Here is a 26,125-nt window from a genome sequence, read left to right as displayed (position 1 = left end):
GGCCACAGAGCCATCCCCAGCGCCCGGGCCATCTTTGCTCCAATGGAGCCTTGGCTGCGGGAGGGGAAGAGAGAGACAGAGAGGAAAGCGCGGCAGAGGGGTGGAGAAGCAAATGGGCGCTTCTCCTGTGTGCCCTGGCTGGGAATCGAACCCAGGTCCTCCGCATGCTAGGCCGACACTCTACCGCTGAGCCAACCGGCCAGGGCCAATAACTTTCCTTTTTCTGATCTCTTTATAGTGTCTTAATTTCACTTTCATGGTGGTGGCTTTCCTCTTCCTTGAAGCACTACCATTTGAAGACTCTGAATTTTATTTAGGAGCCATGATAAGGGCCAAAAATTGCCAAAGCAAAGTACAAATGGATCACTTGAGCTTTTAACAGTCCAAAATGGCGTAGGTAAGCATACTGGGGGACACCAACTCTCTCACTCATTCCCTGTGCATTTTCTTCTGTCATGTGCAACCAAACTAGTTTTCCTATGTAGTCCATAAGTACAACGCTAATGGCATCAGTCAAAACACTTGTCTCAATTTTTTAAAGTTTTTATGGGAATGAATATTGTGAACTTGGAATATTATATGTCAAGACTATCATAATCTGAAGACATCTTTATAGCCTTTTTAAAAGACTATTTTGTTAAATATATGTTTTGCTACTCCATTCATTGCTACTCTTTTCATTTCCATTTGCATGGAATATTTTCAGTCTATGTGTATCTTTTGTTTTGAGATGGGTCTCTTGTACACAGCATATATATGGGTCATGTTTTCTTATTCATTCTCCTATGTTATGTCTTTTGATTGAAGCATTTAATTTTTTTATACTTAAGGTTATTATTGATATGTACATTTAATTGTCATTTTATTCTTTAAACCAAAGCCCTCTTTCTCTCAATTTCTTTTTTTCCTTTCTCTTTAAAAAAAAATTTATTTATTCATTTTTAGAGAGGAGAGAGAGACAGAGAGAGAGAAGGGGGGAGGAGCTGGAAGCATCAACTCCCATATGTGCCTTGACCAGGCAAGCCCAGGGTTTCGAACCGGCGACCTCAGCATTTCCAGGTTGACGCTTTTTTATTCACTGCGCCACCACAGGTCAGGCCCTTTCTCTTCTTATAGCAGGTTCTTTAACATTTTTTTGCAATTCTTATTTGGTAGTAATGAACTCCTGTATCTTTTCTTTTTTTCCTTTATTTTTTCCTTTTTTGTCTGGGAAACTCTTTATGTCTCCTTCAATTTTAAATGATAGCTTTGTTGGATAGAGAACTCTTGGTTGTCGGTCCATTTTTCATCACTTTGAATATTTCCTACCAATCCCTCTGGCTTGAATTGTTTCTGTTGAGACTCAGATGACAGTCTTATGGGGGCTCCTTTGTAGGAATTAACTACTTTTCTCTTTCAGTTGTTATGATTCTTTCTTTGCCTTTAATGTTTGGCTTTTTAATTATGATGTGTCTTGGTGTGGACCTTTTGAGGTTGATCTTGATTGGGTCTTTCTGTGCTTCCTGAACTTGTGTGACTTTTTTTTAAATTTTTTTACCAGGTTAGAGAAATTTCAGGTATAATTTCTTCAAACTGGTTCTCTATTCCTTGTTTGCTTTCTTCTTAAGGTACCCTTGTGAAGTGGATGTTGTTTCCCTTAATGTTGTCACAGAGATCTCTTACACTTTCTTCAGCCTTCTTAAGGCTCTTTTCTTTCTGCTGCTCTGCTGTGTGCTTACTGTTATCTTGTCCTCTAAATGCTGATTGATTCTCTGCTTCATTCAACCTACTGTTGATTCCTTCTAGTGCATTCTTCATTTTACATATTGTATTTGCCATTTTCTTTTTTTGTGTGTGTGACAGAGACAGAGAGAGGGACAGATAGGGACAGGCAGACAGGAAGGGAGAGAGATGAGAAGCATCAATTCTTCGTTGCGGCACCTTAGTTGTTCATTGATTGCTTTCTCATATGTGCCTTGATGGGGGGGGGGGGCTAAGCAGACCAAGTGACCCCTTACTCAAGCCAGCAGCCTTGGGCAAGCTGGTGAGCCTTGCTCAAACCAGACAAACCCGCGCTCAAGCTGGTGACCTCGGGGTTTCAAACCTGGGTCCTCTGCATCCCAGTACGACGCTCTATTTACTGCGCCACTGCCTGGTCAGGTGGTATTCGCCATTTCTGGCTGGTTGGTTCTTTCTTATGGTTTCTATCTTACTTTTATTTTTTTAAAGATTTTTTATTTCATTTTAGAGAGAGAGAAGGGGAGAGGAGCAGGAAGCATCAACTCCCATATGTGCCTTGACCAGGCAAGCCCAAGTTTTTGAACTGGGGCCTCAACATTCCAGGGTGACACTTTATCCACTGTGCCACCACAAGTCAGGCTTTTCTATGTTCTTTTTAATGCTTACTATCCTTTTGTTTGTGTTCTGATATCATCCATTCTGACCATAAGACCCTCATTATTTTCTTTAAATTTAAAATTATTTTTAATATATTGTGTTGACATGGTTTTAAGTGTCCCAATGAACATAACAGCCTCTACACACCACATGTGACTTCCATGCTTTATGCAGTCTTTTCCCACCCCCGTTTCACCCTGTTTGCACCTCTCCACCTACTTCTACCCTCACTTTCCCTTTGACTATTGCTACAGTTTTCAGAATCTGTGTGTAATGCATATATAATTTGAGTAATCTCTTCACCTTTGACCCCATCCTCTCTTCCTCCTTTCCTCTGACAGCTATCTGTTCCCTGTGATTCAGCCTGTTTTATTTTTTTGTTGTTGTTCTTCAGTTTATTGTGTTCATTAGATTCCACTTATAAGTGAGATTATATAGTTTTTTACTTTCTCTGCCTGGCTTATATCACTTAGCATAATAATTTCCAGGTCCATACATGCTGTTGCAAAAGATAAAAATTACCTTCTTTTTCGTGGCCTTGTAGTATCCCATTGTGTAAATGTACCACAGCTTTTTTATCCACTTATCCACTGATGGACACTTGGGCTGTTTCCACATTTTAGCTGTTGTAAATAAGGCTACAGTGAACATAGAGGAGCATATCTTCTTTCAAAATAGTATTTTGGGATTCTTAAAATATGTTCATCAAAGTGGGATAGCTGGGTCAAAAAGCAGTTCCATTTTTAATTTTTTGAGGAAATTTCGCACTGTTTTCCACAGTGGCTGCATGACTCTGCATTCCCACCAGCAGTGCAGGAGGGCTCCCTTGTCTCCACATCCTCCACAACACTTGTTGTTTATTGACGTGTTGATGATAGTCATTCTGGCAGGTGTCAGTGTGGTTTTACTTTACATTTCTCTGATGATTAGTGATGTTCAACATATTTTTTTAATGTCCATTGGCCACGTACATGTCCTAGTTAGATTTTTTTTGTGTGTGACCGAGTGAGACAGAAAGAGAGACAGAGAAAGGGACAACAGATAGGGACAGACAGGAAGGGAGAGAGATGAGAAGCATCAGTTCTTTATTGCAGCACCTTAGTTGTTTATTGATTGCTTTCTCATATGTGCCTTGGCCGGGGAGGGGGCTACAGCCAAGCCAGCGACCTTTGTCCTCAAGACATGAAACCACACTCAAGCTAGCGACCCTGTGCTCAAGCAAATAAGCCTGCAGTCAAGCCAAATGAGCTCGCACTCAAGCCGGGGACCTCGAGGTTTAGAGCCTGGGCCCTCTGTGTCGCAGGCTGATGCTCTGTCCACTGCATCAGCGCCTGGTCAGGCTGTATCTTCTCTTAATGGGTGAAACAGTTTGGAGGTAGAGAGGTTTGCTACAGCAGTGAATGGGTCAGGGGCCCTAGCATGAGACCCACTGTAGCACAGGGTGCATCCCTTGTATTTGTTACACTTTAGGGAGGTTTTGGAAAATTAAAGGACTCAAATGTTAATGTTAAGTGAAAGCTTAAAAAGGGTGATTTCCTACCAAATGACTGCGAAAGAGAGAGAGTCAAAGAAGTTTATCTGAGGAGTTAGACAGCTACAGATATAGGATATGCCTGTAGGAAACTCTTGTACCTTGAGGGGGTCCCAGGATTGGGATGGCAGATCCAACACTGAGTTAAATTTTCCCCTGCCACTGTAACCCTGGAGGCATCTTCCGCCCCCTCGCGGAGTTGGGGGGGCTCCCAACGCCGCTTAGGCCACTCCTTCCGCGGCAAGCGGAGGGGTCCTGGGAGCACACCCCTGCACTGCTGCCCAGGCGGCTGACACTGGCCCTTTTCATCCGGTCACCAGCCCTCCCGACCACACTTCTGCAAGTCGCTGAGCCACTGAGACCCCTGACCCTCGCTCCGGTTCCCACCGTCTGGGTGTGTGGGCTGAGCCACGGAGACCCCTGACCCTCGCTCTGGTTCCCACCGTCTGGGTGTGTGGGCACACCTTTGGCCCCCGGGAATAATGACAGGGCACTGAGAAGGTTCTCTTGGCAGCCCACGGGAAACCGCGGCGGCAGATACGAAATAGATGGCAGTGGACCTTGTGCGAGTGTCTAACAGGGGGCCTGGTGTGCCCAGGCACCTAGGACGCAAAGCAGTGAGGAAACCTGGAGGGCAGGCGTTTCTTCTTAGGCGGCTAGAGGCAGCCATCAAATGTCTACGGCCATACTACCCTGAACACGCCCGATCTCGGAAGCTAAGCAGGGTCAGGCCTGGTTAGTACCTGGATGGGAGACCGCCTGGGAATACCGGGTGCTGTAGGCTTTTGCTTCCCTAGCCCCGTTTTTTCTCTTTTCCCTTGGCCACAGGGTCGTGTACCCTACACACGCCTGGGCACTGCACTTCGATGTGGCCCTGGCCACTCCACGGAGCCTGGAAGTCCACTCAGGAGTTTGCTAGTCGCCCACGAGCGCTGGGCCTGAGCTGCTTCCTCCCCTCCTCCGCCCTATCGTTCACACTAGCTGCCCAGGAGCCGGGTCCTGCCACTCACTTCTATCCCTGGGTGCCCAGTGTGCAACTAACTCCATGCTCCTCTTCAAAAGTGGTCTGGTCCCTGAGGCGGCGATGCTGGCTGCCCAGCAGGCAGAGGGGCATCTCCCGCGTTCCAGGGAGCAGTGCTTTCACCTTGGACAGGGATTCTCTTCCGCCCTCCCGCACGTGGAGTTGGGCGCTCGCCGCTTCTTTGGAAAGGCAGTGCCCAGGCAAGCAGAGGATTCATTGGAACTGACCCCTGCACTGCTCCTTAGGCACCTGGCACTGGCCCTTGCAACAGGGATGGAACAGATGGCACGCGGAGCTTGTGGGAGTGCCTAACAGGGCCTGGCATGCCCAGGTATTAACGGTGTGGGTGTTGAGGGCGGAGTGTTGAGGAACGTCCTGGCCAGGCTTTTCTCATCGGGTTGAGTGGGTGATTGGTAGCTTAATCGTTGGCTTCTTTCTGCACCTCCCTCTTTCTGTCTCGTTCTTTATCTTTTCTTTCTAAATTGAATAAAGAATGGAAAAAAATCTGAAAACAAAAAAAAGAAGTTTCTTTTTTTTTTTTTTTTACTTTTTAATTCTAGGCCTTTAATATAGCTTCTGCTGTGTAATCTCTCATGAATTTTTTAAAATTTTTATTAATTTTTAATTTATTGTGTTTACATGGATTAAAGTGTTCCACTGAACATAACTCCCTCACCCCACACCCCTGTGTTTCTTTTTATACCTCTTTCCCCCTCTCCCCCAACTCCCTCCCTCTTTTTCTTTAGGACTTGCTGTCCTGCTATCTATATCTGTGCTATGCATATATAATTTTACCAATCCCCCTACCCTCTCTGATCCCATCCCTTCATCCCCCTTGCTCCGACTGCTGTCCCTCTGGTCTCTGTGACCCTGTCTCTGCCTCTGTTCCATTCCTCAGTTCACTTTGTCCATTAGATTGCACATATATGTGAGATCATATGATATTTTTCTTTCTTTGCCTGGCTTATTTCACTTAGCATAATAATCTCCAGGTCCATCCATGCTGTCACAAAAGGTAAGATTTCCTTCTTTTTCATCGCCACATCTGGGCCAGGTGTGAGGAGATTTTCATTAGGATACCACTCTAGCAAAGGTTGTTAGGTCCTGAACCAATGCTTTCTGACACTGGCCCCTGGATGTGCCAGCCCTGGGCCTCCCAAGCAGGAACCCAGTGCAGACCAGTGGGAGACACTGCCTGTGATTGGCCCTCAGCAACCTTTTTGAAGCTACAAGCAATTCAGAGTTTGTGGTTGCCTCTGCTAGGCCAGGTGTATAGAAATAACAAACTGCACTCCAAGGCTGGCTTTTACCCACTCTGGTCCACTCTGGTCTGCTCAAATGACCAAGTTTCCCTGAGTTTTGCCTCCTGCAGCCAGTCTGCTGGCTTATTGATGGACTCACCTGCTGAAAAAAATCTCTGCTGGAGTCTAGAGCCTGCAGCAATTTGGCAATTAGGAAGGTTGGTGGTTGTCCTCTGCCCCTTTGCCCCAGTTATCAATCTGTCCAGACTTTTTTCACAGACCTCAGTAGGGTGTGGCCCCAGGAGTCTGGTGGGTGTGGCCTCTGAGACCCAGAGGTGTGGTCTGCCCACTCACAGTTTCAACTGAGTCTCTTGTGAGATGGAAGCACCAGTCATAGACTCGGAAGAGTGTAGGAGGGAGCTCCAGTCACAACACCAGAAAACTGAGTCACTGATGCACCCCCTGCTTCCTGGCTTCTCAGAACAACCCATTGCCATGACAGGTAGGATAGACTCCCAAGGGCGGAGCAGTTGCTTTTCCTCAGGCTGATGCCACTCAGAAGGGATTGCTCCACCCAAAAAAGATGGCAACTGTGGTACTGGATAGTGACTCAGCACAGGGCTTCTGGTAGCCATCCCCCACAGTGTCTCTCTCTGGGCCTCCAGTTTTACACTTTCCTCCCACAACTCCAGTCCTCTCAGCTCTCCCCCACCAGAGCCCCAGGGAAGTGGCTGTGAACAAGGTTTTCTGCACGGGCCCTTTAAGATGAAATCTGCTTCCTAGAGCTGTGTCTCTTTCTTGTGGACAGAAACCTGGCTCTTTTCACAGCTAAATGCTGTCTGGATGCCTCTTCTAGGCTCTGGGGCTGTAGGCTGGGGCTCCAGGCCTGGGGCTGAGGACCCACACCTCTCAGGACAACCCACCCCGCTGTGAGAATCCCTCCAGACCCTCAGCCTCTGCTTGTTACAGGGAGCAGGGCAGCCCTTTCCGCATCTCCACCCTTCCTACAAGTCTCGGTGTGGCTTCTTTGGTGATCGTTGGTTAAAGAGTCCTCTTAGTTTAGTCCAAAGTTGGTTTTTCAGGATGACTGTTCTTAAATTAAGTTGTAATCCAATTTGGTCCTGGGATGTGGCAGCTGGAACTTCTGCCTACTTTGTTGCCATCTTTCTTTCCTCAGAAGTTTCTTTCTGTTTTGCAATTGCAGCAAGTAGTGCAGACGTTGCTCTTTCAACTCGGTACCTTCATCAATTCCTGACCTCATAATTCTTCTTTCTGCAGAGTTTGAAAATAATCTTTTAGAACCTTCCCTCTGCTGCCAGGTTTTGTGAAAACTTTTTCAGAATTACCTAACATTTTAGAAGCTTTTAATATCTTGTTTCTTAGCAAATATTTAAAACATTTTAAAAATCTTTGTCAATGTGTTAATTATGGAGTCAAAGAAGTTATTGTTTTTTTCAAAAATCATAAACCAAGCCTGACCAGGCATTGGCGCAGTGGGTAGAGCGCCTTACTGGGATGTGGAGGACCCAGGTTCGAACTCCCGAGGGTGCCAGCTTGAGCGCAGGATCATCTGGTTTGAGCAAAGCTCACCAACTTGAGCCCAAGGTTGCTGGCTCGAGCAAGGGGTCATGCAGTCTGCTGTAGTCCCCGGTCAAGGCACATATGAGAAATCAATCAATGAGCAACTAAGGTGTCACAATGTGCAATGAAAAACTAATGATAGATGCTTTTCATCTCTCTGTTCCTGTCTGTCTGTCCTTGTCTATCCCTCTCTCTGACTCTTTCTCTGTCTCTGTAAAAAACAAAAAACATGTTGCGTACCATTGCGCATAGCTGACAAGGAAAATTACTGAAATATATATGTCCAAAATATAATATGTAGCTCACATGTAGAGTTTCGTTTAAATTCATTATGTATAAATAAAATATACTAAAGTGTATTTACATTGTTTCACTTTCATACTGAATCAAGAAGAAATAGCCAGCGCCATGAGATAACTACTGCGTAAAACTGCTGGTCATCAATGTGTTCAAATATTGACAAGCACTGCTTTTCCTGAATGGCAGGCCACCATGTAAATATAACACATACTCCAATCATATAGTAACTTCTGAGGAGTGATTCTTCTGCATTCTGTGAAGAGAGAAGTGAACCAGTTTGACCTGTATTGTGACTTATAAAACTCTGCATACTGTGGGTCTTGAGAAAGTGCTAAAACATACAGAATGCCTTGAAGATATTTTAAGCTTTCTTTATTAATGGCTGACATGACATTGATGATCTCTTCCTTATGGTACTAACACAGACGCGTGTCTCATCTGCAAAGTGCCCTGCAGAACGCTGAACATACACTGATGAGAATAGACGTGTATAAGTTGAACGTGTAAAGTGGCATTTAAATGGAAGCACAGCATGGTTTGGGATGCATGGGAACGGGACCTTTGGATTTACACCTATACAACGTGAAAGAAAAAAATGGGATGAATATTTACAGTGCATCTATAACCAATCATTCTATGCATCATTAAAAGCAGATGTATGTACAGGGTAAAATTTTCGAGTGATATTGGTGGGTTTCAGGCAGATACGTTCGATTTTCTACCCAGTTGATACGTACAACTTTCCAAGTGTCCTGCATTATATCCTGAAACTTTTGAACGTGAATGATAGAGCATGAGTTATGAGTTCACATTATGATTAGTACCTCTTCCAGAGGATATTATTATTTACAATTTGACAGTAGGGGTAGAATTAGAAACCATTTAGTAAAATATTTTATTTCACTGTTAAAATACATCTGGTATCCTTGTTAAGATAGGTAGATAGGTATTCCAATTTTAGTTGTATTCCTTCTGGAATTTGACCCAGGCTGAGGGTAAACATGACAGGGCAAAGATTGGTTGTTTGACAATGGTTGTTTGATTCTGCACATGCTTTGTTCCAAGTATTGTGTGAAATGTAGGGTAAATCTTTAGTTTTAACTTATGACACAAGTGTAACATTTCCTGTAGATGTGCAGTTAAATTGGACTTGCTGTTAATGTTAGCTATAAGATTAGAGTTACTTTTAGATTCCGTGTTTACTTGTCTTTTCTTAAGGGTTCACAACATTATTGACACAATGATGTTGTATTTTACCACCAGGAATCTGATTGCATACTGAACTCAAAATGGTGTTTATGGTGCAGTTCAGAAATGAAGTTTTTTGTTGTTTTTTTTTTTTTTTTGTATTTTTCTGAAGCTGGAAATGGGGAGAGACAGACAGACTCCCGCATGCGCCCAACTGGGATCCACCTGGCACGCCCACCAAGGGGCAGGGCTCTGCCCACCAGGGGGTGAGGCTCTGCCCCTCTGGGGCATCGCTCTTTTGAGACCAGAGCCACTCCAGCACCTGGGGTAGAGGCCAAGGAGCCATCCCCAGCGCCCGGGCCATCCTTGCTGCAATGGAGCCTCGCTGCGGGAGGGGAAGAGAGAGACAGAGAGGAAGGAGAGGGGGAGGGGTGGAGAAGCAGATGGGCACTTCTCCTGTGTGCCCTGACCGGGAATCGAACCCGGGACCTCTGCACGCCAGCCCGACACTCTACCACTGAGCAAACCGGCCAGGGCATGAAGCAGTTTTTTATTAAAGGAAGACGTTTTGTAGCCTAAGCGGGGAACAGCTTCCTGAGCTGAACATAGACGAAATTTAGAAATGAATGTCTGAAGTTAATTTTAAAGCAATCCTATACACATGAGAGAAGCTAGCTCAAAACACTTGAACCTACTTTTAGCAAAGAACCCAGATACAATGAAAAACTAAATCTGATGTGTAAAAGCATTAACCATTGCCTTGGAAGAATATAGTCTGCTTTAAAGTATGAACAAATCTTTGCACATCTTCTTACCAAACTTATATTAACAGTAATTTGAAATCTCACCATTTCAGGTTCAAGAATCTAAGCACAGCAGTGGATGTACATATCATTGTGTAACAAAGCTGAGTACTATCTCAATTCCTAAAGAAAAACAAAAGTATTGCCAAGCACAGCTTTCCCTGAAGAGCAGACCACAATGTAACTCTAGCAAGTACTTCAATATTGTAGTAACTTATGAGTGGTGATTCTTGTGCATTCGGTAAAGAGTGGAATGAAAGCGTTGATATATATGGTAACTTTTAAACGTTTGTATACGGTGGGTCTTAAAGAAAGTGCTAAATCCTACAGAATGCTTTAAAGAGATTTTAAGCTTGCTCTCTGCATTAATGAATGAAATCACAGAAATGATCTGTTCCTTATGCTACTAACATGGACACATGTCTCACCTGCCATGTGCCCTAGCAAATGCTGAACATATACCAAAGAGAAAAAACGTGTATGTGTTGAACGTCTAAAATGGCAACCGAATGGAAACACAGCACTGTTTCTGATATGCCAGAAACTGGACCTTTGGATTTATACCTGTAAAACATGAAAGAAAAAAGAAGATGGATATTTACAGCGCACCTGAAAGTGATCATTAAACATATCATTAAGAGCAGATTTACACACAGCGTTAAAATTTTTGAGGGCTATTGGAGGGTTTTTGGCAAAATATGTTTTAATTTACTCACAGTTAAAACATTCTACTCTCCAAGTGACCTGCATGGTATTCTGAAACTTCTGAACATGAATGACAGAGAAAGACTTATGAGTTCCCATTTATAGCAGGATATCTTCTGGACCTTAGAATTATTCCCAGTTTGACATTCGAGGTAGAATTACAGAAAGTTTAGAAAAACATTTTATTTACTGTTAAAAAATATCTGGGTCATCATTAAGGTAGGTATTTAAATTAAAGTTGTAGCTCTCTGGAATTTGGTCCAGGCTGAGGGTTAACATGACAGGTCACATATTGGTTGTTTGACAATGGTTGTTTGATTCTGCACATACTTTGTTCCAAGTATTGTGTGAAATGCAGGATTCATCTTTAGTTTTAACTTATGACACAAGTGTAACATTCCTGTAGATAGATGTGCAGTTAAGTTGAACTTGCCATTATTATTATTATTTTTATTTTTATTTTTTTTGACAAATACAGAGTCAGAGAGAGGGATAGATAGGGGCAGACAGACAGGAACGCAGAGAGATGAGAAGCATCAATCATCAGTTTTTCGTTGTGACACCTTAGTTGTTCATTGATTGCTTCCTCATATGTGCCTTGACTGTGGGCCTTCAGCAGACCCAGTAACCCCTAGCTCAAGCCAGCGACCTTGGGTCCAAGCTGGTGAGTTTTGTTCAAACCAGATGAGCCCACGCTCAAGCTGGTGAGCTCGGGGTCTCAAACCTGGGTCCTCTGCATCCCAGTCCGATGCTCTATCCACTGCGCCACTGCCTGGTCAGGCAAACCTGTCATTATTGTTAGCTATATACTTGGATTTACATTTAGATTCAGAGTTAACTTGTCTTTCCTTAAGGGTTCATAACTTTGTTTACACAATGATGTCATTTTACCATCAGGAATCTGATTGTATATTGCTTTCAATATGCTATTTACGGTGCAGTTTGAAAATGAAGCTTTTTTTGGTTAAAGAAAGATGTTCTGTAACCTAAGCGTGAAAGATCTTCATGAGCCAAAAGTAAAACACAATTTAAAAATAAATTCCTGGGCCCTGGCCGGTTTGCTCAGTGGTAGAGCATCGGCCTGGCATGTAGGAGTCCTGGGTTTGATTCCCGGCCAGGGCACACAGGAGAAGCAGCCATCTGCTTCTCCACCCCTCCCCCTCTCCTTCCTCTCTGTCTCTCTCTTCCCCTCCCGCAGCCAAGGTTCCATTGGAGCAAAGTTGACCCGGGCACTGGCGATAGCTCTGTGGCCTCTGCCTCAGGCACTAGAATGGCTCTGGTTGCAACAGAGTGATGCCCAGATGGGCAGAGCATCGCCCCCTGGTGGGTGTGCCGAGTGGATCCCAGTCGGGGACATGCGGGAGTCTGTCTGACTGCCTCCCCGTTTCCAACTTCAGAAAAATACAGAGAAAAAATAAAAATAAAAAAAATAAATTGCTGAAGTTAATTTTAAAGCAATGCCAAACATAAACATAAGCAAAGCTAAATCAGAAAACTTGAAACTAGTTTTAGCAATGCACCATGATAAAACTAAAAACTAAATCTAGGGCTGGACATTGATACAATGAAAAAGTAAGTCTAACATGTAAAAACCTTAACTGTTGCTGGGGCAAGAATGTAGTCTACTTTTAAGTATAAACGAATTTGTACAAAACTTTTACCAAACTTATATTAGAAGTAATTTGAAATCTCATCATTTCGTGTTCAAGGACCTAACCAGCGTGTTGAATGTGAATGTCACTGTGAAACAAAACTGAGCATTAACAATTTGTAAGAGGAAACAACCGCTCTCAAGTTTTCAGTCCCAAACATCAATAACCCGTTTTTGTTTTTGTTTTTGTATTTTTCTGAAGCTGGAAACAGGGATAGACAGACAGACTGACTCCCACATGCGCCCGACCGGGATCCACCCGGCACGCCCACCAGGGGGCAATGCTCTGCCCCTCCGGGGCTTCGCTTTGTCGCGACCAGAGCCACTCTAGCGCCTGGGGCAGAGGCCAAGGAGCCATCCCCAGCGCCCGGGCCATCTTTGCTCCAATGGAGCCTCGCTGCGGGAGGGGAAGAGAGAGACAGAGAGGAAGGAGGGGGGGGGGTGGAGAAGCAGATGGGCGCCTCTCCTGTGTGCCCTGGCCAGGAATTGAAACCGGGACTTCTGCACGCCAGGTCGCCGCTCTACCACTGAGCCAACCAGCCAGGGCCTCAATAACCCTTTTTAAAGAAAAAAGAAAACGCCTGACCTGTGGTGGCGCAGTGGATAAAGCGTCAACCTGAAAACGCTGAAGTTGCCGGTTCAAAACCCTGGGCTTGCCTGGTCAAGGCACATATGGGAGTTGATGCTTCCTGCCCCTCCCTTCTCTATAATAAAAAAATAAAATCTTAAAAAAAAATAAAAAATAAATAAAAAAATTAAAGGGGTAAAGAACCAAAAAAAATTCCAGAACTGAAAACATTTTTTACAAAAGAGTTAGCTGATTCTTTTTGTCTTATGGAACCAGGAATGTCAAAGATAGTTACAAGATCCTGATACAGAGAGTTTTACCAAAATGTACTGTATATTTACAAAAAGCCTGAGATGTTACAAGGCCATTTATGATGAGAAAAAAGAGCTCTCTAAAAACCTCCTTTGATGCATAGTTCAAGAAACTGATTCCAGCAGCAGAATCAAACCCTGACACTCTAACACCAGTCCCATCTTCTCCAAAAAGCCCGCCATCTTCTGCATCATCAAATATTGTTTAAAGTTGTATTTGAAAATGTTCAAGTATTTATGTGCACAGAAAGGTAAAAATAAATACTATATTAAGACACATCTGTGTAAATTGCATTTAATAGGGAAATGTACCTGCTCTAAATTACATACCAATTTACCGAAGAACAAACTTACAGAATCAATCTCATTTATAACCTGGGACTGCCTGTATATAGATTTAATGCAATCTCCAACAAAATACCAATGTCATTAAAGTTTTTTTATTCTGAAAGTAAATTTAAGGCCCTGGCTGGTTTCTCAGTGGTAGAGCATTGGCCTGCCTTGTGGATGTCCATGGTTTGATTCCCGGTCAGGAAACACAGGAGAAGCAGGGACAATCTACTTCTCCATTCCTCCCACTCCCCTTCTCTTTCTCTCCCACAGCCATGGCTCCATTGATTCAAGCTCATTGGCTTTGGGTGCTGAGGATGGCTCCATGGAGCCTCCACCTCAGGTAATAAAAATAGCTCAGTTGCAAGCATGGCCCCAGATGGCCAGAGCATCGGTCCCAGACAGGAGTTGGCCAGTGGATCTCAGTCCAAGCACATGCTGGAGTCTTTTTATCTCCCCTCTCTTACTTGGGAAAGAAGAAAAAAAAAGTAAATTTAATGTGTTGACATTAATCAACAAGAGTATACAGTTTCAGTGAACCTTTTTTTTTTTCTTTCTTCTTTTCCAAGTAAGAGGAGGGGAGATAGAAAGACAGACTCCCCTCTGGGCAGCCCCAGCGCCCTGGGAAAGCCACGCACGGGAGGGAGTGAGAACTACTTCCAACGGTGGAGATTTTCCGTGCTGGTGAGGGTTTCACTCAGAGGGAACCGCGGCCGGCCTCATATCCTGGTGTGCGCGCGCAGATAAGGAGTGAGCGATTCCTCCGAGTGCCTCCGCAGTGCGCACCCGTGTTATCGCAGAGAGGGGCAGAGTCAGGGGCCTTTGTGTGGGCCAAAGCGGAATCTCGAGCCGCCCCAGCGCCTTGCAAAAGCCGCGCACGGGGACGGAGCGAGACTCAATTCCAACGCTGCAACTTTTCCCTGCGGTTGGGGGTTTCACTCAGAGCGTGAGACTGCTGGCTGGATATCCTGGTCGCAGACAGTGAGTGAGAGTTTCCTCCAAGCGCCCCCCAGAAGTGGGCGCCCGCTTGTGTTACCGGACAGAGTGGCAGAGCCAGTGGTCTTTGAGTGGGCGGAAAGCCCGCCTGATTATGCTAGCAGCTCTGACTGACTGAGCCTTACCCAGAGCCCTGTGCTGAATGGAAATAGAGTGGGGAGTTGCCAGCTCTTTGAGCCTCTTACTATCCAGGCAGAGGCAGCAGCAACCCCATAGCTGGATTATCAGGCTACTAATTGAGGAAGGAAAGACTAGGAGAAAGGCTCCAGGAACACGGACTCTCTCACTGTCGGAGCCTATAAATGCTAATGAGCCTCGACTCCCACGAGACTAAAGCACAATACATGACATTGCCATAGAGACTTATCAACTGCAAGCCTCTACCTGAGCGTGCCAAAGGGGCAGAACCCGGGGGTACAGAGTCACCGACCAGGAAGAGGGAGAGAAAAGAAAAAGCAAGAAGATAACCTCTCAAAATCAAGAATAATCTGCAGACTTTATAACCTATCCCATTTTATTATATTTGTTCGTTTGTTTCTCTTATCTTCATTCTTGATACTTTTTTTTCTTCCTCCAATTTGGCCGATTAACTCTCTACTGGTCTTACTCTCTCCTCTCCTTGAACTACACTACCCATAAGTGTTACATCTCCCATTATCTTTTCTCTTCTCTTCCTTTCTCTCTATAAGGGTTGCACTCCAAAACCCTTAACTCTCTCTCTCTCTCCTTTCTTTTTTCTTCTTTTAGTGGTTCCCTCTTTTTTTTCTCTCTCTCTCTTTCTTTTCTCCCTCTATATTAGTTTCTTCCTTTCTCCTTTACATCTCCTCTCATTCAAACCTCAATAACAAACAAATTATCTTATCTGGGACTCAAACCTATGTTTGTGGCATTTTGGGGGGTTTTTACTTCACCTTTTTAACTCACTAGCAGTGCTCCCATCCCTGGCTCTCCATATTATCTAGTTCTTGTTCCAATAAATACAATAATAAGTTTTTAATTTGTCCCCCCATTTTTCCGTTTTCCTCTTATTCCTCTCATCATAACTCTTAGACAACCAACACCTAAAAGCAAATCATTTTATTCTTGACCCAAATTTTTTCCTTATTTGCTTTTTGTGGGTCCATACACTCTTTTTTTTTTTTTTCCTTTTTTTTTTTTTTTCTTTTTTTCTTTTTTGCCCCTTTATTACTTTTCCCCAATTCAGGCCCTCCATCACAGGCATTGTTTGTTATAACTCACAGTCCACCACAAGATTTTCTCAAGAAAGAGGGGAGAGGAGAGGAGAGGAAAAAAGGAGGGGGGGAATAATTTCCTTTTTTAAAAAATTTTTATTTTATTTTATTTTTCTTTATTTCATTATTAATTTTTTTTTAAAAAAACAACTCTTTTCGATTTTTTATTTTTTTTTATTTTTTTAAACTTTTTATTCTTTATTAAATCTCATTAATACTATCAACAAAACCACCCTCAGATGCCATTAAGGAAGAGAAAATCGAATATCATGGATACAAAAGAAAGAGAGGTAACACAGCTAGATGAGGAAAAATCTATGGAGAAAAAATTTAATATATTGGAAACCTTGGAGCTAAATGACAGAGAATTCAAGATAGAAATCCTAAAAATCCTCCGAGATATACAAGAAAACACAGAAAGGCAATATAGGGAGCTCAGAAAACAACTCAATGAACACAAAGAATATATGTCCAAGGAAATTGAAACTATAAAAACAAATCAAACAGAGATGAAAAACTCAATTCACGAGCTGAAAAACGAAGTAACAAGCTTAGCTAATAGAACAGGTCAGATAGAAGAGAGGATTAGTGAAATAGAAGACAAGCAACTTGAGGCACAACAGAGAGAAGAAGAAAGAGACTCAAAAATTAAAAAAAATGAGATAGCCCTACAAGAATTATCTGACTCCATCAAAAAGAATAACATAAGAATAATAGGTATATCAGAGGGAGAAGAGAGAGAAAATGGAATGGAGAACATACTCAAAGAAATAATAGATGAGAACTTCCTAAGCCTGTGGAAAGAACTAAAGCCTCAAGTTCAAGAAGCAAACAGAACTCCAAGTTTTCTTAACCCCAACAAACCTACTCCAAGGCATATCATAATGAAATTGACACAAACGAACAGCAAAGAAAAAATTCTCAAGGCAGCCAGGGAAAAGAAGAATATAACATATAAAGGAAGGCCCATTAGATTATCATCAGATTTCTCAGCAGAAACTCTACAAGCTAGAAGAGAGTGGACCCCAATATTTAAAGTCCTGAAAGAGAGGAACTTTCAGCCACGAATACTATACCCATCAAAGCTATCCTTCAAATACGAAGGAGAAATAAAAACATTCACAGATATAGAAAAGATGAGGGAATTTATCATGAGAAAACCCCCACTCCAGGAATTACTAAAGGGGGTTCTCCAATCAGATACAAAGAACAAAAAAAACAGAGCCACAAGTAAAAGCTCCAAGAAGAACACAATAAAACCAAATTTAAACTGTGACAACAACAAAAAGAAAGAGGGGGAGAAGACGGAGATTAACAGTAGCAAAGGACGATGGAGTGCAAAAGTACTCACAAAATAGTTCGCTACAATGAACAGGGTAGGGACCCTTTTCATTACTCAAAGGTAACCACCATTGAAAAAACCACCACAGAAGCACATGAGATAAAAAAGATAGCAACAGAGGAAAGATGTATGGAATACAACCAAATAAAAACAAAAGATAGAAAAACGAAAGAGAAGGATCAAACAAGACACGAAACTAACAGAAAGCAAGATATAAAATGGCAATAGGGAACTCACAAGTATCAATAATTACACTAAATGTAAACGGATTAAACTCACCAATAAAAAGGCACAGAGTAGCAGAATGGATTAAAAAAGAAAATCCAACTGTATGCTGCCTACAGGAAACTCATCTAAGTAACAAGGATAAAAACAAATTCAAAGTGAAAGGCTGGAAAACAATACTCCAAGCAAATAACATCCAAAAAAAAGCAGGTGTAGCAATACTCATATCGGATAATGCTGACTACAAGACAGGAAAAGTACTCAGAGACAAAAATGGCCATTTCATAATGGCTAAGGGGACACTGAATCAAGAAGACATAACAATTCTTAATATATATGCACCAAACCAAGGAGCACCAAAATATATAAGACAGCTACTTATTGATCTTAAAACAAAAACTGACAAAAATACAATCATACTTGGAGACCTCAATACACCGCTGACGGCTCTAGATCGGTCATCCAAACAGAGAATCAACAAAGACATAGTGGCCTTAAACAAAACACTAGAGCACCTGGATATGATAGACATCTACAGGACATTTCATCCCAAAGTGACTGAGTATACATTTTTCTCCAGTGTACATGGATCATTCTCAAGAATTGACCATATGTTGGGCCACAAAAACAACATCAGCAAATTCAGAAAAATTGAAGTTGTACCAAGCATATTTTCTGATCATAAAGCCTTGAAACTAGAATTCAACTGCAAAAAAGAGGAAAAAAATCCCACAAAAATGTGGAAACTAAACAACATACTTTTAAAAAATGAATGGGTCAAAGAAGAAATAAGTGCAGAGATCAAAAGATATATACAGACTAATGAAAATGACAATACGACATATCAGAATCTATGGGATGCAGCAAAAGCAGTGATAAGAGGGAAGTTCATATCGCTTCAGGCATATATGAACAAACAAGAGAGAGCCCAAGTGAACCACTTAACTTCCCACCTTAAGGAACTAGAAAAAGAAGAACAAAGACAACCCAAAACCAGCCGAAGAAAGGAAATAATAAAAATCAGAGCAGAAATAAATGAATTAGAGAACAGAAAAACTATAGAAAAAATTAATAGAACAAGGAGCTGGTTCTTTGAAAAGATCAACAAAATTGACAAACCCTTGGCAAGACTTACCAAGGAAAAAAGAGAAAGAACTCATATAAACAAAATCCAAAATGAAAGAGGAGAAATCACCACGGACACTGTAGATATACAAAGAATTATTGTAGAATACTATGAAAAACTTTATGCCACTAAATTCAACAACCTAGAAGAAATGGATAAATTCCTAGAAAAATACAACCTTCCTAGACTGAGTCTAGAAGAAGCAGAAAGCCTAAACAGACCTATCAGTAGAGAAGAAATAGAAAAAACCATTAAAAACCTCCCCAAAAATAAAAGTCCAGGCCCTGACGGCTATACCAGCGAATTTTATCAAACATTCAAAGAAGACTTGGTTCCTATTCTACTCAAAGTCTTCCAAAAAATTGAAGAAGAAGCAATACTTCCAAACACATTTTATGAGGCCAACATAACCCTCATCCCAAAACCAGGCAAGGATGGCACAAAAAAAGAAAACTACAGACCAATATCTCTAATGAATACAGATGCTAAAATACTAAACAAAATACTAGCAAATCGAATACAACAACATATTAAAAAAATAATACATCATGATCAAGTGGGATTCATCCCAGAATCTCAAGGATGGTTCAACATACGTAAAACGGTTAATGTAATACACCATATCAACAAAACAAAGAACAAAAACCACATGATCTTATCAATAGATGCAGAAAAGGCTTTCGATAAAATACAACACAATTTTATGTTTAAGACTCTCAACAAAATGGGTATAGAAGGAAAATATCTCAACATGATAAAGGCCATATATGATAAACCATCAGCTAACATCATATTAAATGGCACTAAACTGAAGGCTTTCCCCCTTAAATCAGGAACAAGACAGGGTTGTCCACTCTCTCCACTCTTATTTAATGTGGTACTAGAGGTTCTCGCCACAGCAATCAGACAAGACAAAGAAATAAAAGGCATCCATATCGGAAAAGAAGAAGTAAAGGTATCACTTTTTGCAGATGATATGATCCTATACATCGAAAACCCCAAAGAATCCACAAAAAGACTACTAGAAACAATAAGCCAATACAGTAAGGTCGCAGGATACAAAATTAACATACAGAAGTCAATAGCCTTTCTATATGCCAACAATGAAACAACTGAGAAGGAACTCAAAAGAATAATCCCCTTCACGATTGCAACAAAAAAAATAAAATACTTAGGAATAAACATAACAAAGAATGTAAAGGACTTATATAATGAAAACTATAAACCATTGTTAAGGGAAATCGAAAAAGATATAATGAGATGGAAGAATATACCTTGTTCTTGGCTAGGAAGAATAAATATAATCAAGATGGCTATATTACCCAAAGCAATATACAAATTTAATGCAATTCCCATCAAACTTCCAATGACGTTTTTTAAAGAAATAGAGCAAAAAATCATCAGATTTATATGGAACTATAAAAAACCCCGAATAGCCAAAGCAATCCTAAAGAAAAAGAATGAAGCTGGGGGCATAACAATACCTGACTTCAAACTCTATTATAGGGCCACGACAATCAAAACAGCATGGTATTGGCAGAAAAATAGACACTCAGACCAATGGAACAGAATAGAAAGTCCAGAAATAAAACCACATATATATAGTCAAATAATTTTTGATAAAGGGGCCAACAACACACAATGGAGAAAAGAAAGCCTCTTCAATAAATGGTGCTGGGAAAACTGGAAAGCCACATGCAAAAGAATGAAACTGGACTACAGTCTCTCTCCCTGTACAAAAATTAACTCAAAATGGATCAAAGATCTAAACATAAGACCTGAAACAATTAAGTACATAGAAGAAGACATAGGTACTCAACTCATGGACCTGGGTTTTAAAGAGCATTTTATGAATTTGACTCCAATGGCAAGAGAAGTGAAGGCAAAAATTAATGAATGGGACTACATCAGACTAAGAAGTTTTTGCTCAGCAAGAGAAACTGATAACAAAATAAACAGAAAGCCAACTAAATGGGAAATGATATTTTCAAACAACAGCTCAGATAAGGGCCTAATATCCAAAATATACAAAGAACTCATAAAACTCAACAATAAACAAACAAACAATCCAATAAAAAAATGGGAAGAGGATATGAATAGACACTTCTCCCAAGAAGAAATACAAATGGCCAACAGATATATGAAAAGATGCTCATCTTCTTTAGCTATTAGAGAAATGCAAATCAAAACAGCAATGAGATACCACCTCACACCTGTTCGATTAGCTGTTATTAGCAAGTCAGGTAATAGCAAATGTTGGAGAGGCTGTGGAGAAAAAGGAACCCTCATCCACTGTTGGTGGGAATGTAAAGTAGTACAACCATTATGGAAGAAAGTATGGTGGTTCCTCAAAAAACTGAAAATAGAACTACCTTATGACCCAGCAATCCCTCTACTGGGTATATATCCCCAAAACTCAGAAACATTGATACGTAAAGACACATGCAGCCCCATGTTTATTGCAGCATTGTTCACAGTGGCCAGGACATGGAAACAACCAAAAAGCCCATCAATAGATGACTGGATAAAGAAGATGTGGCACATATACACTATGGAATACTACTCAGCCATAAGAAATGATGACATCGGAACATTTACAGCAAAATGGTGGGATCTTGATAACATGATACGAAGCGAAATAAGTAAATCAGAAAAAACCAGGAACTGTATTATTCCATACGTAGGTGGGACATAATACTGAAACTAAGAGACATTGACAAGAGTGTGGTGGTTACGGGGGGGAGGGGGGAATGGGAGAGGGATAGGGGGTGGGGAGGGGCACAAAGAAAACAAGATAGAAGGTGACAGAGGACAATCTGACTTTGGGTGGTGGGTATGCAACATAATTGAACGACAAGATAACCTGGACTTGTTATCTTTGAATATATATATCCTGATTTATTGATGTCACCCCATTAAAAAAATAAAATTATAAAAAAAAAAAAAAAAAAAAGAAAGACAGACTCCCACATGAGCCCCAACTGGCCGATGCTCTGTTCATCTGGGGCCATTCTTGCAACTGAGCTATTTTTAATGCCTGAGGCAAAGGCTCCACAAAACTGTCCTCCGTGGCCCAGAATGAGGTACTTAAACCAATGGAACCATGGCTGCAGGAGTGCAGGAGGGGAAGAAAGAGATAAAGAGAAAAGGGGGAGGGGTAGAAAAGCAGATGGTCACTTCTTCTGTGTTCCCTGACCGGGAATTAAACCTGGGACATGTACACTCTGGCCTGATGGTCTACCACAGAGAAAACTGGTCAGTGTCTTGTTGAATATTTCGATTGCCCTAAGCTGCTGACTATACAGTAGGCTCACCACTCAAAGTCAAATTATTTTCCGTCACTATATATTTGCCCTCCATTTCTCCCTTTGTCCCACCCTCTCCCCCAAGTAACCATTTTATTCTTATCTATGTTCATGAGTCTCAGTTTTATATCCCACCTAGGTGAGATATATATTTCTTTCTCTCTCTCTTTTTTTTTTTTTTTAGCGTTATCAGTTTTCAGTTGTTGAAATTCTTTTTTTTTTTTTTTTACAGAGGCAGAGATAGACAGGGACAGACAGACAGGAACAGAGAGAGATGAGAAGCATCAATCATCAGTTTCTCGTTGCGCGTGGCGACTTCTTAGTTGTTCATTGATTGCTTTCTCACATATGCCTTGACCGTGGGCCTTCAGCAGACCGAGTAACCCCTTGCTGGAGCCAGCGACCTTGGGTCCAAGCTGGCGAGCTCTTTGCTCAAGCCAGATGAGCCCGCGCGCGACCTCGGAGTCTCGAACCTGGGTACTTCCGCATCCCAGTCCGATGCTCTATCCACTGCGCCACCGCCTGGTCAGGCTATATTTCTTTCTCTTTATGCCCCTACTTCAAGGACTTCTTGCTCTAATAACCACTTTATATTTATTTCTGTCCATAAGCCTTAGTTTTATATCCCACTTATATGTGAAATCATATAGTTCTTAGCTTTTTCTGATTCATTTATTTCACATACAATGGTATAATGTTCTCAATGCTCATTCTTTTTTTTTTTTTTTTTTTTTGGTATTTTTCTGAAGCTGGAAACGGGGAGGCAGTCAGACAGACTCCCGCTTGCACCCAACTGGGATTCACCTGGCATGACCACCAGGGGGTGATGCTCTGCCCATCTGGGGCGTTGCTCTGTTGCAACCAAGGCCATTCTAGCGCCTGAGGCAGAGGCCATGGAGCCTACCTCGACGCCCGGGCCAACTTTACTCCAATGGAGCCTTGGCTGCGAGAGGGGAAGAGAGAGACAGAAAGGAAAGAGAGGGGAGGGGTGGAGAAGCAGATGGGTGCTTCTCCTGTGTGCCCTGGCCAGGAATCGAACCTGGGACTTCTGCACACCAGGCCGATGCTCTACCACTGAGCCAACCGGCCAGGGCCCTCATTCAATATTTAAAAAAAAAAAATCATCAAACTTGTACAAAACTACAAAGGACCCCCAAATAGTCAGAGCAGTCCTGAGAAAAAGGAAGAAAGGTGAAGGTATTATATACTACCTCACTGCTAAGTATACTACAGAACCATGATAATCAAAACAGCATAATACTGGCAAAATAAATAAATGAGAAAGTAATTCAGTAATTAATTAATTAAACACAGAATAATGAAGCAGAATCAAAAACCCAGAAATAAACCCCAGATATATGGGCAAATACATTTCTTTTTACAAAATAGTTTAAGACACACAACGAAGGGGGGGGGAAATACTCTTGAATAAACAGTGTTAGAGTATTTTAGAGCTACATGCAAAACATGATACTTGACTACAGTTTCTCACTATGCATAAAAATTTATTTAAAATAAATCAAAGATTTAAATATAGGATCTGAAACAATAAAATACAGAGAAAAATACGTAGGTTCTAAATATCTAAACCTCAGCCATAAAGAACTTTTTATAAATTTGATCCCAAAGGGAAGGGAGGTAAGTGCAAATAAAAATGACTAGAACATTATCAAACCTAAAAGCTTCTGCACAGCTAAAGAAACTGACAACAATAAGGAAAAAGGCAGCCTACCAAAAGAAAGATGATATTCACAAGCAATAGCTCTGAAAGGGGTTAATATTCAAAATATATAAAGAACTCACAAGGCTCAACAACAAACAAATAATTCAATTAAAAATAGGGAGAGAACCTAACGGACACTTCTCTCATGAAGACATACAAACAACAAAGAGATGTACAAAAAGATGCAAATCAAAAGTAGGAGATGCCACTTCACACTTGATAGATTGGCTGTTATCAACGAGAGAGGTAATAAAGTTTGGAGTGGTGTGGAGGAAATAGGACCCTGTCTCACAGTTGGTGAAAATGTAAACTGGGTCTGACTTGTGGTGGTGCAGTGAAGAAAGTGTCGGCCTGGAACACTGAGGTCACTGGTCGAAAACACTGGGTTTGCCTGGTCAAGGCACATATGAGAGTTGATGCTTCCTCCTCCCCTCTTCTTTCTCTCTCTCTCTCTCTTCTCTAAAATAAATAAATAAAATCTTATTTAGAAAGGAAAATGTAAACTATTATAGCCATTATGAAAGACAGTGGTGTTTCCTCAAAAAAATAAGTATAGAGTTGCCATGCCCTAGCTGTTGGTTTTTGGTAAATGCCTGTTGTCATGTTGAGGAAATTCTTGTCTAGTTCTAGTTTTTTGAGTGCTTTTATCACAAAACGCCCATTTACTCCCCTTTCTTCTGCCCCCTTCCTTTGGTATCCACTTAACTTCTGTCTATGTCTGGTAGTCTAAGTATCTCTGCCACATATGTGTGCAATCATGTAGTCCTTAATTTTCTCTGACTTCCTTATTTTGCTTCTTATAATAGTCTCTTGGTTTATTCATGTTGTTGCATATGCATAGTATGACTCAGTAGTATTTAATCATACATAGGTATTACATCTTTTTTGTTCAATGATTTATTAAGGAACTGTTTGGTTGTTTTCATGTATTGGCCACCATGAAAAATGCTGCATTGAACATGGACATGCATTTGTTTGCTAATAAATGATTTTTCTGTATTTTTTAGATGGTCATGTGCTTTCCCCCCTTCATTCTATTAACACAGTAAATTATATTAATAGGTTTTTGTATGTGAGCCACGCTTGCAGTTTGGGGTGTGGCGGGATACGCAGGGCAGGGTGGACTGTCCCCATTGTGCTCAGAGTGGTGGCACCATAGGGCAGAAAGGAGGTATGGGGGGGAGTGTGGTTTCCAGGTGAATAGTTCACATGCTATAGAGATGCATACATGAAACCTGTGCGTTCCTAAGAAACAAGGTCACCCAATTACATTTAATTTCTACATAAAAAAGGGATAAAGCATAAATATTTTTTAAATATTAGAATGGTTAGGCCTTGTATTAACTCCTAGAACAATTATCTTCAAGTAGAATACAGGCATTTTAGGCCTTCCTAAGCCCACCACTCAGAAACAGCTCTGAACATTCCTAGAATTAAGTGGACATTGCCAGTTATACAATGTAAAATATAAAAAAGGCCAGGCCTCTCTATAAGGCTTTAGTAAAGTGATCAACAAGGGTCAACTAGTTTAAGTTGGGAAAGAGAATAACAGAGTGCTTTTGAACTACTGAAAGAAGCTCTCACCAGCCCTAAGCTGACCAAAGTTAGAAAAGCTCTTCCAATGACATATTACAGAAAAAGAGGGAATGCATTAGGCATCCTACCTAACTTAGGCCTTGGTTCTGATAGAGGAGCCCCAAAATTAGAAATTTGCTTCAGTAATAGTAGCTTCTTAGTTTTAATGAATAGATTATGTAAGAGTTAAGAAACAGTTAATATGCTTGCTAGTCTCTGCTAATGCGTCTCTGGCAAATTAGCTCTGGGTTTTGTTACTTTGGGGAAATTTCTGTTTTTACCAAGAGAATATTGTATCCTGTCACAGGAGATCTGTATTTGGCTACAAAGGTGAGGAGACTCACATGAAAGAGTAATGGTTCATGCTATGTGCACTTTGCATCCTTCCACTACCAATATGTAAATCATCCTAAATTAGGCATAATGTAAGGTGCCCTGGTGATTCATAGAGCCCTTGCAAAATGACAACAGAAGATGCTTAGTAAATAGGTGCTATTTCCTAGATGTTCCTGAGATGGCAGCAGAGAAGAGCATGTACTGAATGTATGCATCGGAGTGTGTGGAGTGTTCCCTCTCAGAGAGCATGAGTCTTGTCTCATCAACTCTGGATTCTTTGAGTGTTTGTAAGTATCTTTTTGTGTGAGAGTCTAGAACTCTGACATATTGTAGGTGGGCCCTGTGATTGTGAGGATGTGTCCCACTTGAGAGAGGAGGGAGTCCTGGCATGTCAGGTTCGAGTTCTCTGAGTATGTGGCCTGGTTCTCTTATGTCAGAGTTGGAGACCTTTTCATATCAGCTCCGGGTCCTTGTAGTGAGATGTGGGCCCACCTGAGAGATTATGGTTTACTTCTATACCATTTTTTTGGTCACGTACTTGTGCAAAGGTGTCCACCCTGAGTCATTTGGGGATCCTGTGATGTTAGCTCTCAATCATCACAGACAATGACATAAAGAAAAGCTGTAGTGCCTGACCAGGCAGTGGCGCAGTGGATAGA

At 41.6% G+C, this 26,125-nt stretch overlaps 1 pseudogene; it reads left to right on the top strand.

Annotated features, from left to right (window-relative positions):
- The first annotated feature begins 4,582 nt into the window (after positions 1-4,582).
- Positions 4,583-4,691, top strand: LOC136309802 (5S ribosomal RNA; annotated as a pseudogene).
- The last annotated feature ends 21,434 nt before the right edge of the window (positions 4,692-26,125 follow it).

This window comes from Saccopteryx bilineata, chromosome 6 (assembly GCF_036850765.1).
Source record: "Saccopteryx bilineata isolate mSacBil1 chromosome 6, mSacBil1_pri_phased_curated, whole genome shotgun sequence".
NCBI lineage: Eukaryota > Metazoa > Chordata > Mammalia > Chiroptera > Emballonuridae > Saccopteryx > Saccopteryx bilineata.
This window is presented reverse-complemented; position numbering and strand designations above follow the sequence as displayed.